This window comes from Tamandua tetradactyla, chromosome 20 (genome assembly GCF_023851605.1).
Source record: "Tamandua tetradactyla isolate mTamTet1 chromosome 20, mTamTet1.pri, whole genome shotgun sequence".
Lineage (NCBI taxonomy): Eukaryota > Metazoa > Chordata > Mammalia > Pilosa > Myrmecophagidae > Tamandua > Tamandua tetradactyla.
In genome coordinates, this window is record NC_135346.1 from 60,301,576 (window position 1) to 60,316,026 (window position 14,451).

Sequence of the window (14,451 nt, forward strand, 5' to 3'; positions counted from 1 at the left end):
AATCTCCTATGTGCCCTGAGGAAAAAGCTTCCAGATATCCAACCAACCTTGAAGAAGCAGCTTGCTGGCCTCCAGTAGACACTGAGGAGTTGGCCATGCAAATTTTGACTAAAAATATTTAAGCTTCAGTGCCTGCTAAACCTGTAACCACCTTCCCTGGGGAAACAGACCTCACTCCTCTGTCTGGAGTGATTAATTCTGTTTCTGCAAATAAAACTGCAGTTGGCTTCCTTGAGGTAATTGGCCTCCTACTCCTGCCCTTGTATGGACTCTGGAGGCAGAGCCACCTGCATTGCCAGTCTAGAGCCACCTGAAATAATACCAGCTCTGTCCCCAGCTGTGGATTTGGTACCAGGTGCAGAGCTGGAGTATTTGATAACACTGGGGCCAGATACAGAGCTGGAAGCAATGCCTACCCTGGCTCCAGCATCACCTTCCCAGGTAGAGCCAGTCCAGGCAACATAGCCAGCTTTTACTTCCGGCTTCCAGATGGAGTCTGACCAAGAAATGGAGCCTTTTTTTCCCTTCTCTTGTGAGGGCATCTTTTTCTTCCTTGTTTCTCCTTTTTTCTTTGTATTTTACTTTTTATATGGCTTGGTTTATTTTTCCTTTAAATTACTCTTAAATTAGATTGTACAATGGTTCCATTCACTAGGGTAACTTTCCAGAAACCGACAACCTCCAGATGGGTCCCTGGACCAGATAAGTCCTGAAACCTGAAAGGCCCAGCCTCTCCAGAACACCAGCTAGTTCCATCTCCCTACCCCATATTATTGACATCCCCTTACAACATGAAAAAGTTTGAATGGACATAGCCCAAATACCTCTAAAAAGAGGTATAGAAAGATCAAAGGTGATGGTGGAGTTATACAGAGAAGGTAGGGTTTATGTACAAATATGGTCACTGAATCATTAAATAGATATTTCTTTTAGTCTCCAGTATTAGAGCAGCTAGAAATAAAAACCTAAAATTGTGACATTGCAACCCATAGCAAACTATGAAATATGTTTTACAACTAAATGTGGTACTGTGCTTTGAAATTTATTGCTTTTATGTATTGATATTATTTTTCACAAAATTGGAGAGGCCTAGGATGGTTCCTAGGTCTGATGAGTCCTGAAACCCAGAGGGACCAGCCTCTCCAGAACATCAACTAGTTCCATCCCTCTATCCCATATTATCAGCAGCCCTTCCAACATGAAAAAATTAGAATGGGTAGAGCTCAAATACCCCAAAAGAGTAGGACAAAGAGGAATTATAACAGAGAAGATAGGACTTAACAAATGAGTATGACTGCTGAAATATCATCTTGGTATTTCTTTTAGCTTCTAGAGTCTTGGAGAAATTAGAAGGAAAAACTTGAAATTGTAGAACTGTAACCCATACCAAACTCTGAAATCTGTTCTACAACTACTTGTTACAATGCACTTTGAAGTTATTGCTTTATATATATATTTCATAATAAAACTATTTTGTTTTTTTTTTAAAGTCACAAATGATTTTTTTTTTTAAAAAGAGAGAAACCAAGGCTAGAGAGTCTCTGCTAGGCTCGCTGGGAAGTATGCCATCCACCCAAGTATCAGTCACTGCTGGGTCTGGGCACAAGTACATCTGCCTGGTATTTGAGTCCCCCAACCTGGGTTTAGTGACACCTCCCAGGGGAGTCGAACTTGGTAGAGAAAGACACAGTTGTGTAGATGGGAACCAAGCTCCATAAACAGGTCTGACCCTTCCCATGCTCCCCTCCAGGTTGCAGATGGAAGCAGCAGACCAGGCACACCAGGACTCAGCTTCCTCTCTCTTGGCTGATTGGGGAAGGGTTGGGCTGGGGTTGCAGGTTAGAGACCTACCCTTCCACCCCAACCATAGGACACCGGCAACAACTCCCTGTTATCATATTACATGGAGCAACTTAGAAATCAGAACTGAACGTGAAGCTGCTTTGCTCCATCCAAGCTCAGACCTGATGACCCAGAAGTCACAGTCATCTCTTCCTACAGTTTCTTCTGAAACTCAGGTGTGCAGACCTGGTCTAGGAGGACCAACTACACCAACTGCCATGGGGCCTCACAAGGGAGACCCAAGGCCAGAGTTGTCCTGGGTGCTGGAGACAAAGCTGTGGCATCTGGGAGGTTGGGGATGTCGAGCTCCTGTTCAGCTCACTGCTCAGGCCCCAATTCACCTCCATCAGCCTCATCACTTGGTTAAAAATTTGCTGTAAGTTCTCTCCCTACATTTCTTTTTCTCTCTGTTCCAATCAGTTCTCTTTGATTTCTCCTGACACCCTGTCATAAAATGTAATTTTTCACTGAAAATAAAGCGCTTCCAAGTCACTTTCATGGAGCATCAGAAACCACCATTGGCTCCCCAGGTCACCCCTATGCTGACCCTAAGAAAACTGTCCTCAAGCCAGGCTCACCCAATATAACCCTATACCTTCGTTCAACTACTATTTCCCTGTAATCTATGAACCCAGTGAAAATATTAGCTGAGGATATTCACAGATTAACTTTTGCATTGAAAAGGTTGTTTTCAGTATAAATAAGTATATACTTTTATACTGAAAGCATTCTTTTACAGTGAAATATAGAAACAATTTCCCTTAATGTTGATGATTCCCCCTAAGTTTTGTAAGGTGAACACAGGCATGTCCACATATATCTCTAAAAAGATAAGCAGTCCTCCATGCATGAACAAAAATGTTTGCAGAACACCAATCTGCTAATAATTTTAGCCTGCTATCTGCTTGAGTGGAAAAAAAAAACTTCAGTTTAAGATTGAGAGCAATTAAAGAGTCAATGACAGTTAAATCACTTACTCGATCCTGGTTGGGATCTAATAATGAAGGAGAAAAGGCTTGAAAGGACATTTTGGAGATATATGGAAAATTGACTGCCAGCTCTACATCAATGCTAAATATCTTGAACGTGATAACTGTTCTTAAGGTGGTTATATAAGTGAATATTCTTGTTCTCAGGAAATGTACATGGAAAAATTACGTGTTCAAGGAGCATGATGCATACAACTTATTCGCAATAGTTCAGAAAATAGACAAACAGATGACAGATGGAAGGAATGATACAGCAGATGTGGCCAAAGTTAGCGTTGGTGGATCTGGGTATCTGGGGTAGGGGTAGTTGGAGTTCCCTGCATAGGTTTTGTATTATTTTAAAAACTGTCTGTATAGGCTTGAAATTGTTTTAAAATAAAAAATATATAAAGAAGAAAAAAGAGAAGCAGCCATAAACCCATTTGAAAATTCCTTCCATTTAAATCCACACACGGCTCCTTGGTAAATCTCAGGAAGGCCACACCTACAGTCATGGCCCCAGGTCATAGACCTTTTTTTAAAAAGCCTTCACTATTTTCTCAGGGGGAATAATGGTTCCCTGACCATCAGATGCACCTAAACCAAGCCTCTTCATCCTCATTGTGCATAAGAAGCACTTGGGGCCTTCAGAGCCACTGATGCTGCTTCTTGACAGCTTGATGATTCCATCAGAGTCTTCAGGGAAAGGACTGTTGTCATGAATATAATCCTCTCTTGGTACTTCTAATCTGCAACCTGGGTCTGACTCACACTTCCTAAAATCCCTGCCTCCGTGAAGGACGATGTGGCATTTAAGGACCTGCCCTCAGGTAGGGGTCAGTGAAAAACTCACCACTTTACTCTGAGGCCCCAGATCTCTACCCAGCCTGCAGATTAGAACCACCACTTTGGAGCTTTTCACAAACACAAAGTCCAGAGAATTATCCCAAGATATTTAGATCTGAGCCATCAGGATTTGCCTTTAAAAGAAGCCTTCTGCCTGATTCCATTAAAGAGTGGGGACTGAGAAATTCTTCTGCCATTAATTCACTGTGGACAAGACGGATGTTATTCCTGAAATGACAGCTTGATGGAAAAGTTATATTTGACCAAGGAGTGATAATGAACTAGATTCAATGTTAAATGAGTTCAAGGAAAAAAATATAATGGAGGCAGTATGAGGAGTGGTCATTTTCTGAGAAGACTTTCTATGCCAAGGGGTGACCAGCTAAGCCCAGAATAATGAATGGTGTTTGTAGGTGTGGGGAGAGCAAAGTCCCTGAGATGAAATTGTACTCAGAGTGTTCAGGAAATGAGAGATTGGTGTGGCTGGAGCATGGATATCAGGAAGAAAATTCGCTTGATCTGAGCTGACCAGTAGACACACAATGATGATTCTCTGCTCAGTAAAATCCTGTGAGAGTTTTGGTCAGCACATCCATGACACTGTAGACAGGGCTGCCCAGAAGAATGCTGTGTCTGTGGTCCCTGGAAGTGGCCATTAAACCTGAACCATTTTAATTCCAATGTAAAAAAAAAAAAATAAAGCCCATTAACTGCACATATATTGAGACGCTAAAGTGTCAAGACTTTTTCCTTGAGCAAGAAGCTGTCAGTCACTTCTTTTATCCAATGTATGGACAGACGAGAAAGACAAAAAAAAATAGTATAAAATAAATAAATAATAGGGGAGGGGTATGGGATGTCTTAGGTATTCTTTCTCACTTTTATTTTTACTTTTATTCTTATTTTTATTTTTGTTTGCAGGAATGAATATGTTCAAAAAATCTATTGAGATGACAAATGCACAGTTATATGATGATACTGTGAAGCCACTTGCTGTATAATTTGGATTATTGTATGGTTATGTGAATATATAATATAGCTCAACAACCTTGCATTAAAAAAAAGAAAACTGAGGTAGTGTTCTCGTTTGCTAGCAGCCCGGATGGAACACAGCAGAGACGTATTAGCTTTTAATAAAAGGGGATTTATTTCATTAGTTCGTCAGAGGAAAGGCAGCTAACTTTCAGCTGAGGCTCTTTCTTATGAGGGAAGGCACAGGGTGATCTCTGCTGTCCTTCTCTCCAGGCCTCTGGGTTCCAACAACTTTCCCAAGGGTGATTCCTTTCTGCATCTCCAAAGGCCTGGGCTGAGCTGCAAGTGCTGAGATGAGGTATGCTGAGTTGCTTGGGCTGTGCTACATTGAGCTCTCTCATTTAATTGGTGCCAGCCAATTAAATCAAACATCATTCACTACAGCAGGCACGCCTCTTGGCCCACTGCAGATGTAATCAGCAACAGATGAGGTTCACACGCCATTGTCTCATGTCCACAGTGATAGATTTAGGCACCTTCACCTGGCCAAGTTGACAACTGAATCTAACTACCACAGGGAGCAAAAGAATTGGGGAATTGTTTCACATTTCTCCTTTGGAAACAGTCTGGATGAAATTGCCATCCACAGGAGAGAAGCCCTGAAAAGGAGCTCACTTGGGGGATGAAAATGGGCTTGGAGACTCTGAGCTGGGGGTTCCTACCACATATGGAGGAGAAAGTCACCTGAAACTTCAATCTGCCTGTGCCCAAAGAAAGGGCTCTCATCCAGAGATGAAGGTTGGGTGTTTCCTAGCATTCAGGAAGGAGGCAGGTTACATGGTCAGATTTTTGCATTTGGTGGCCCATAGTGGATCAGTATGGGCAGGCTTTGGACAGGTGTGAAGTGAGGAACAGAGCCAGCTAGGGGCTTTCCTGGTCAAATGGGCATAAGAAAATGGAGGCATGAAACCTGTCTGTGAAAATGGAGAAAAGGTGATTTGGGGTGATATTGAAAGAATTAAAGATTATCCCTGGGTCAATGCATGTTGAGTTTGAGGCCATTTAAGTAAGCGACACTGCAAAACCCCCGCCCCTGTCTACTCAGCTTCTACTATGATTAAGGTCATAAATCTTAAGGATTATGTAGAGTAGGGTAGATATTTCCCAAGGCTTGAGAATTATTTTAGTAGTGACTAGGATAATACCATGGACTACATCTAAGTTTCTTATGACAACAAAACAATCAGTCCCCAACATTCTTGGCTATGTTCCCCTTTGGGCACTCAATCCCACCCTTCTCTTTCTTCCATCAGCTAGTTGTCCCTCTTGATTCCACTCATGTTCTCCCGTCTGAGTCCCTCCTTGGGCATAAACAAATTTCAAGTCTGCCCTCGATTAAGGGTAAATCTCTGTCCTCCCTCACTCCTCTACTCCCTAAACTCTTCTTTCAACCTCAGCCTTTCAGAGGAGCTTCCACACTCATCACAACCTTCCATGATCTCCTCCCAACCAGCTGAAGCCTCTTCTTATCTAACCCCTCATTCAAACCACTCTCCACAAATCAAAAACTCCTCAGATGCTGAAAGCAAGGAATCACTTATTTCTTTACCCTAACTCAGGATAATGAGTTTGGAAGAAGAGGATGATTTAGCTGTTGGAACCCAACAACTTCTCACTTAGCATTTGGGAATGAGGGGCCCAGATACCCTAGAATCACTGCCCAGAGTTGACCTCCAGCTCACCTTCTCCCAATCATTCAATCAAACTCTTGTCTAGGCACTGCGGTGAGGGGATTTTCCAGATGCATGAAAGTCCTAAATCAGTTTATCTTCAGCCATTCAAAAGGAGGCTACGTGTGGTGGGTCTGATCCAATCACACCAAAGCCCCTTTATAAACCATAGGAGGCTCAGAGACTCCATGCAGCAGAGAGAAGAGGAATTATTTCCATACTTGGGGCCTCCATTCTTACCTGAATCCCCACAGCACAGAAATAAGGGCCTGCTCTGCGCACCCTGGATTAGGCCCTAAGGCTGAAGAGAAAGAGGTCTCCAGAGAAAATTCAGGGATAAAAATGGAGGTAAATTGGAGAGGGAGGGATTAATCCCAGTGTGTTTATGGAATGATGGCTGGATTCTTTTTTCTTTCATTTCAAAAGCATGTCTACAGCTCCTAAAACGGGTGCTGTGCACTCATCTTTGTATAAATAACTTCATTTTAATTCTCTGCAAACCTGACTCATTTTAGAGAGAAGGAAACTGAGGCATACTATGGTTAATTATGTTGATGGGGACCCAGAGTTGTAGTTTTCAAAGCTGGGAATAAAAAAAAATGTTCCTCTGGCCCTTGAGAACACCTTCCAGCATTCCATGCTTCCTCTGATATAGTTCACACTACCTTCTTTCAAAAGTTCCTTATTTTAACAAAACTGTGTGCCTACTTTCATTTTTTTCTTCCTTTCATTGCATTTTGCAACTTTAGATGTTCCACCTAGGTCCTTTGTATATATATATATTCTGATGGTGTCCTTTTGCTCATGTAAGTCTACATGTTTGACAGAGGAGCTCATTTATACAAGCTGTTTTAAAGCTCTTCTCTACTCATTGTGTCATCTGTGTCATTTCTGGGCCTATTGATAGGTTTCTGTCTGATTTATGAATTGTGTTTCTCTGCTTCGTTGTATGCCTGGTAATTTTAGAGAGGGGCCAGGACTGGGAATGTTACCTTAGTTGGGTGCTGAGTATGTTGTCTCTTTAAATAAGTTGATCTTCCGTGATACAGGTACATCAATCCTTTTAAGAATGATTTTTAAACTTCGTTAGGTGAGACCAGAACAGGCTTGAGCCTGGGGCTAATTTTGGTCCAACTGCCGAGGTTGTTCCCTCCTCAGGGCCCTGTTCTAAGCCCCTTGAATTAGGGGTCTTTACTCTGTGACTGCTGGTACATGAATTTCTCCCAGCCTGGAATGAGCACCAGGGACCCTCTAGCTGGCTCCTTCCTAGTGGTTCTTTCCAAGAAGAACCTGTGCTCAGACAGAGGACCTCCTGCCCATCTCCTCCCCAGTACTTTCTGCTGTGTTATCCAGAGGCCTTCCCTTCCCTGACTTCTTGAATCCGTCTCCTCAACTCAGGGCCAGAGCCTGGCTCAGCCTAGATTCCCTCTCCTAGTCTCTGGCCTGGAAACTCTCTGCAGGCTCCAGCCTGGGGCACTTGTAGGGCCTACTTCATTAGTGGCCTTGTCTCAGATTCACTGGTTTGTACTGCCTGCTGCCCAGTGTCTGAAATCCTTTGGTTCCTGTCATTCTTGCACCTTTTGTTTCTTCTTTTGTTTGTTTAATGCAAGAGGATGGATAGGGAAAGGAAAATGCTTTGCTTTGACTTTGAAGCAATTCCTTGGTTAATAAATAGATCATGTCCAAGATTCTCTGTTTCAGAGTATCCCATTTTTTGACATCTGGTCTTAAGAGTTGAGAATCCCTAATTGAGTCCTGGGCTATGATTGGATTCTCTTTGATTCCTTCCACAGCAAATCATTGAGAGGTGACTCCCTTTTTAAATATTCTCCTTGCATTTATTTTATATTAGGAACCAACGCTTTAGCCTAAAATAACTAGAAACCCCCAGGAGGTAAAGGAGCAAGACACTCAGGGACCAAAGAAGCCCTCGGGTAGTTTTCTCTGTGTAATTTTTCTACTTTCTCGTGCTTCATTCATCTTTGAGCTCAGCGTGCTCATCCCAGACAGGGGCAGTTTTGGGAGCAGCAGGGCCTGTGAGCTAGTGTTCCTGGGAGCTCCCTGCCCTGTCCACAGAGCTCTAGGTGATTTGAAGGTAGAGCCCCACATCAGCAGAGCCTTCACAGGCTGCAAATGTAGAATCACACCCTGTTCAATATTCTCTGAAGTATATTTTATGGAAATTGAACCACCTCCAGATCACAGTTGCTTCCTGACATCTCCCATTGAATGAATGGCTTGCGCATTGGGTGTCAGGTAAATGCCAAATCCATGGACTTCTCATTTAAGGGCTTATCTTCTCATCCAAACTGGGAGAAATTCATGTCCAGTGCCCTGTCGGTAGGGAGAGAGAGCCTTTCATAAACACTCAGATGTGCTTATGAGTTATGCCAAAGTGTACCCATGCCCTTCTTTCTCTTCCAGGCCAGCTAAATTCTCCTTGGAGTGTTCAGGAAATCCGGAGTTTCATTCAGGAATGGGAATTCTTTGAAGGTGTCATGAATCCCAAACAGAGGAAAAAGAAACACATGCTGTCAAGATCAATATCCCAGGGGCTCAGCAAGAGAAGTATAAAGAAGAGCTGGCAAGAATGTCTCCACATGTCGATAAGTTTGACAGATTCATATTGGACTGTACAGGAAGCCAACCAGAAGTCAAGAACCGAACCCTTGCCTTGCCCTTTTGGAGAGGCCCTTCATAGAATAATGGGCCATAGCTGGGAGGACATAGTCGCCTCAGGTTTGTCTCTACCATGTTCATCTGCATGGTCCTTTAGTGATGATTTTAGGAAACCCAGCCCCTTGAAGTGTCCTATGAGCAGGTCAGAGAATTTTGAGACTGGCCCCTGCCCACCACACAAGCACAAAAGACCTGCCACTCTGAGGATTGTACCATGCCTCCCTGTGCTCAAAACAGTGGCTCTGAGGGATTTTGTCCTTAGACTTGCTCAGAATGGACATGGCCACAGGGCCAGGCTAAATCATAGGCAAAGAAACAGGGAAAGGGTGATGTATCCTCATGAGCTCTCAATGTGTTTTTCTCACTCAAGTGGTCCCCATATAGACATGGCCAATCTTCCACCTTGCGGGTTCCAACTCCAAGCCTGCACCATCCTCAGGCCCCATGAAGAGCTGATGTTGAACTCCACACCTATGAGCTACATGGAGAACCCTCAGGTGCCAGGTTGGGCACCTTGGACCCCAAACCTGCCATGGTTACCTCCATTCCTGCATCCTGCCGTTGTCCTGGAGGATAGCATCCTCCAGCAGCAGTGGTTGGCCTCCTCTGAATCTGATACAGATCCTGGTTTTAACAGCAACTTGAACCTGTGTCCCAATATTGTTTGAGAGTTGAACAGAATATCGCAGATCTGTTCATTCAGTCAGGCTCCCTTCCCTTCACCCAATGTAATGAAAATAAAATTTGAAGTTGAACGAGACAACCCTTGTCTCCTTAAATCCATAGGCTAAGACTTTGATGGAAACTGGAATTTATAAAAGGGGCCAAGGGTCAGGGAGGGTATTCAGCTTCCCTGGGGCACTTGTAACCTGTCATCCTCACCCCATCATTCTTCCTTCATTGCACTTTGACTCTCCTGGTGCAGTTTGTAGATTCAGAGATGAAGAGGTTTGAATCCTGCCTTGAGCATTTCCTAGCTGTACGGTCAGAGTCCTTCCATTTACTTCCAGGAACTTCATGTCGGCGTTGGTTTCTCCTTCTCTCCCAAATATTTTGAGTAAAACTATGACCTATTTAGGAACATAAAATAATGTGCCATTTTGTTTTTTTCCAAGCAAATCTATATCCCTTTCTAGATCTCCTATCGTCTATGCATCCAATGTTCCAGAGGTTGAAAATTGCACGAAGAAGAGGAATTGTTTTTCTATAATGTTAAATTTGTATATTAGGGATTTGGAAATAATTTAAAATCTGAACTCAAAGTTTTTGAAATAAAGGAATTAATATTTTAATTACAAATAAAATTAAATATATACAATTAAAATTTATACATATCTAATTTTTTAACTTTTTAATTGTATTGTATAACATATATACAAAGCAAAGAAATAAAAGAGCAACAGTTTTCAAAGTACTCTTCAACAAGTGGTTACAGAATGGATCCCAGAGTTTGGTAAGTGCTAACATGCAATCCTCTCACATTTTCCTAGCTGCTCCAGAATATAGGAGGTTAGAAGCCTTAAACATTCTTTTGTCATCACAATCAACTTTTTTCTTTACTTTTTGTGAAAAATAACGTGTATACAAAAAGGCAATAAGTTTCAAAGTGCAGCACCACAATTAGTTGTAGGACATATTTCAGAGTTTGGCATGGGTTACAACTTCACAATTTTAGGTTTTTCTAGCTGCTGTAAGATACTGGAGACTAAAAGAGATATCGATTTAATGATTCAGCAATCATATTCATTTGTTAAATCCTATCTTCTCTGTACAACTCCATCATCCCTTTGATAATTCCTTTATCAATGTAGTAGAGAAGACATTACATCCTTGTGCTTTTGGGGTGCAATGACCTATACATGTCTGTTAGGTCTAATTCATTTATTAAGCTATTGAACTTCTCTATTTCCTTGTTGATATTCTGTCTAGTTGTTCTATCTATAGAGGAGAATGGTGTATTGACGTCTCCTACTATTATTGTTGAAACATCTATCATTCCCGTGAGTTTTGCCAATGTCTGTCTAATGTACAGTGGAGCTTTTGATTGGGCTCATAAATATTTATGATTGTTATATCTTCTTGGTGAATTGATCCTTTAATTAGTATATAGCATCCTTCTTTGTCTTTTATGATGTCTTTCATTTAAGGTCTATTTTGTCCGATATTAGTTTAGCTACTCCTGCTTTCTTGTGGTTACAACTTGCATGGAAAATCTTTTTCCATACTTTCACTTTCAATCTATTTGTGTCCTTGTGTCCAGGGTGAGTCTCTTGTAAGCAGTACAGAGCTGGATTATGTTTCTTAATCTATTCTGCCAATTTGTATCTTTTAATTGGTAAATTTAGTCTGTTAATATTCAAAGTTATTACTGGGAAGGCATTTCTTGATTCCACCATCTTATCTTCTTTATTTCGTTTGTCAGATCTATATATTCTTTTCCTCTTTCTCTTTGTATTCTTTAAATTACCCTTAGTGGTGCTCTTCAATTCTGTGCCCTCCTCTAGACCTCCCTCTCCTGTCTTTTTTTTTCAACCAGTAGAACTCCTTTTAGTTTTTCTTGTAGGGCTGGTCTCTTGTTGACAAGATCTTTCAGGACTTCTTTGCCCATGGAAACTTCATTCTCTCCCTCAGTTTTGAAGGACAATTTGGCCAGGCAAGGAATTCTTGGCTGGAAGTCTTTTTCTTTCAGAATCTTGAAAGAAAGATCCTGCCTTCTCCCCTCCAGGGTGCTAGTTGAGTAGTCTGGATTCAGTCTTATTTGATTTCTTTTGTATGTGGTAGATTGTTTTTCTCATGCCACTTTCAGAATTTTCTGCTTCTCTTCAATATTTGACGGACTGATTAGTATGTGCCTTGGGGAAGGCCTATTCGGATTTATTCTGTTTGGAATTCTTTGGGATTCTTTGACTTGTATATTTATGTCCTTTATGAGGGTTGGGAACTTTTCCACCATTATATCTTCAACTACTTTTCCCACCCCTTTACTCCTCTCTTCTCCTTCTGGGACACCAATGATTGTTACATTTGTGCATTTTGTTTTGTCTATCATTTCCCTGAGTTCACATTGAATTTTTTCCATCTTTTTTTTTTTTGCCATTTGTTGTTTTGAGTCTTTGAAGTCAATTATCCTGTCCTCTATATCCTTTATTCTTTCTTCTGTCTCTTCAAATCTGGTGTTGTGTGCCTCTAGTATGTTTTTTATTTGGTAACAGTCTTTAATCTCTGTGATTTCCGCTATTTTTCTATTTATTCTTAGAAATTCCTCCTTGTGCTCTTCTACTGTGTTTTTTTTATCTCTTTTATTTCATTTTCTATCCCACTTATTTTATTAAGTAGAGTTGTATGAACATCTTTGATTAGTTGTTCCAATGTCTGTATCTCCTCTAGTGTTTTAATTTGGTCATTAGGCAAGGTCCTATCTGTCTGCATTGTGATAAGCTTAGTGATCTTCTGTCTTCATTCCATGAAAATACTTTGATTGATTTTCTTTGGGAGTTGATTTCTTTCAGTAGTCTAAGGCTTTGTGTTTGTGGGATGTTTGTACAGCAGAGAGCAGTGCACAGGGTGGAGCACTCAGTATGGTGATTTGTTTCAGGGTAAGTATAGGCACAGGTTGGGGATTTTATGCTGATGCTTGTGAATGTGGGCATCCAGCAGCCAGGGAGGATGTAGCTGTGTGGGTGCATTGGTCTGGGGCACAAAATCTTGGTGTGCGCTGGTCTAAGGCATGAGACTCTTTGCGCGCATGTGTAGAGCTGTGGCAGCAGGTCAGCATTAGACCTTCATGGATTAGGGGATAGATGTGACCTGGCTGCACCATCTCAGAGCTGTGAGGCTGAGGGCTGTGTACATGTGTGGTTCTAGAACTGCTGTAAAGTGTGTGCCCCAGAGCTGAATGATGTGATTGGGGGCTTGTGTGCATGGGTGGGCCCTTGAGTGCCAGAAAGGGATCCACTGAGCTCAGGGGGGACATGGTGATGCTGTGCAACATTATGGGAGGAGGATGGGGGTAGCCTAGATATGGAGGCTAGTGTCTGCAACCTTTATACACTGGCAGCAGTCTGCAGGGAACAGGGAGGGGGAGGTAGTGCTCAGGAAGGGTACAGGAGAGGTGGGTTGGGCTGCACTTGTGGTGGGGGTATGGGGCAGGTACGTGCACTGGGGGCTGGTGGGATGGGAGTGCAGGGAGTGTGGGAAATGGGAGTGGGTGATTGGGTTCAGTTGCTTGGGGTGTGGAGTGAGTCACTGGTCTTGGGGCTGTGCTGATGAGGGTAGCGTGCCCAAGGAATGCAGCTTGGCTGACTTCCTAGTCCTGTGTGCCTGTCCGTGCACTCCTGCTTGCTCTGTGGCTCCATGCCCCACACCAGCCTCTAGCTTACTGCCTCTCACCTCCTTGGCCTCTGCAACCAGGGCTGCCACATGTGGTGCAGAAGGCTCTCCCAGGTCAGCTGCACTCCTGAATTGCCACCTCAGTCACCCTCCTGTCCGTTCTCTAACTTTTCCATGGAGCAGGGCTAATCTCAAGCTACTCTAGTTGCCCATCTTCCCGGAAGTCCCTTCCTCTTCATTCTTTTGATGAGTTTGAGCAGGATTGGTACCAATTCTTTCTTGCATGCTTGGTAGAATTCATATGTGAAGGCATCTGGTTCTGGAATTTTCTTTTTTGGGAGGTTTTTGATGACTGATTCAAACTCTTTACTTGTTATTGGTTTGCTGAGGTCTTCTACTGCTTCTCAAGTCAATGTTGTTTGTTTATGCTTTTCTAGGAAGTTGACCATTTGGTCTAAGTTGTGTAGTTTGTTAGCATATAGTTGCTCATGGTGTCTTCTCTTTATTTCCTTTATTTTTGTGGGGTCAATATTTATGGAACTCCCCAATTTCTGATTTTATTTATTTACATCCTTTCTCTTTTTAACTTTGTCAGCTTGGCTAAGGGTCCATTAAATTTTTTTTAGTCCTAACTTATGTTTTTTACCCCTTTTTTTGTGAAAAATGACATAAATGCAAAAAAGCAATAAATTTCAAAGCACATTGCAACAATTAGTTGTAGAATAGTTTTCAGAGTTTAGGGTCCACTGATTTTATTGATTTTTCTCAAAGAATCAACTTCTAGTTTTGTTGATTCTCTCTATTGTTTTCATGTTCTGAGTTACATTTATTTCTGCTCTAATCATTGTTAGTTCTTTCTTTCTGTTTGCTTTGTGATTAGTTTACTACCACTCTAGCTTGCTGACCACTCTAGGTGAGTAGTTAAGTTTTCTATTTTCACTCTTTCTTCTTTTTTAATATTGGCATTTAAGGCAATAAACTTTCCACTCAGCATTGCCATTGCTGCATCCCATAAGTTTTTAAATGCAATTTTATTATGATATATTCACACAACATATAATTCATCCAAGGTATACAGTCAATGG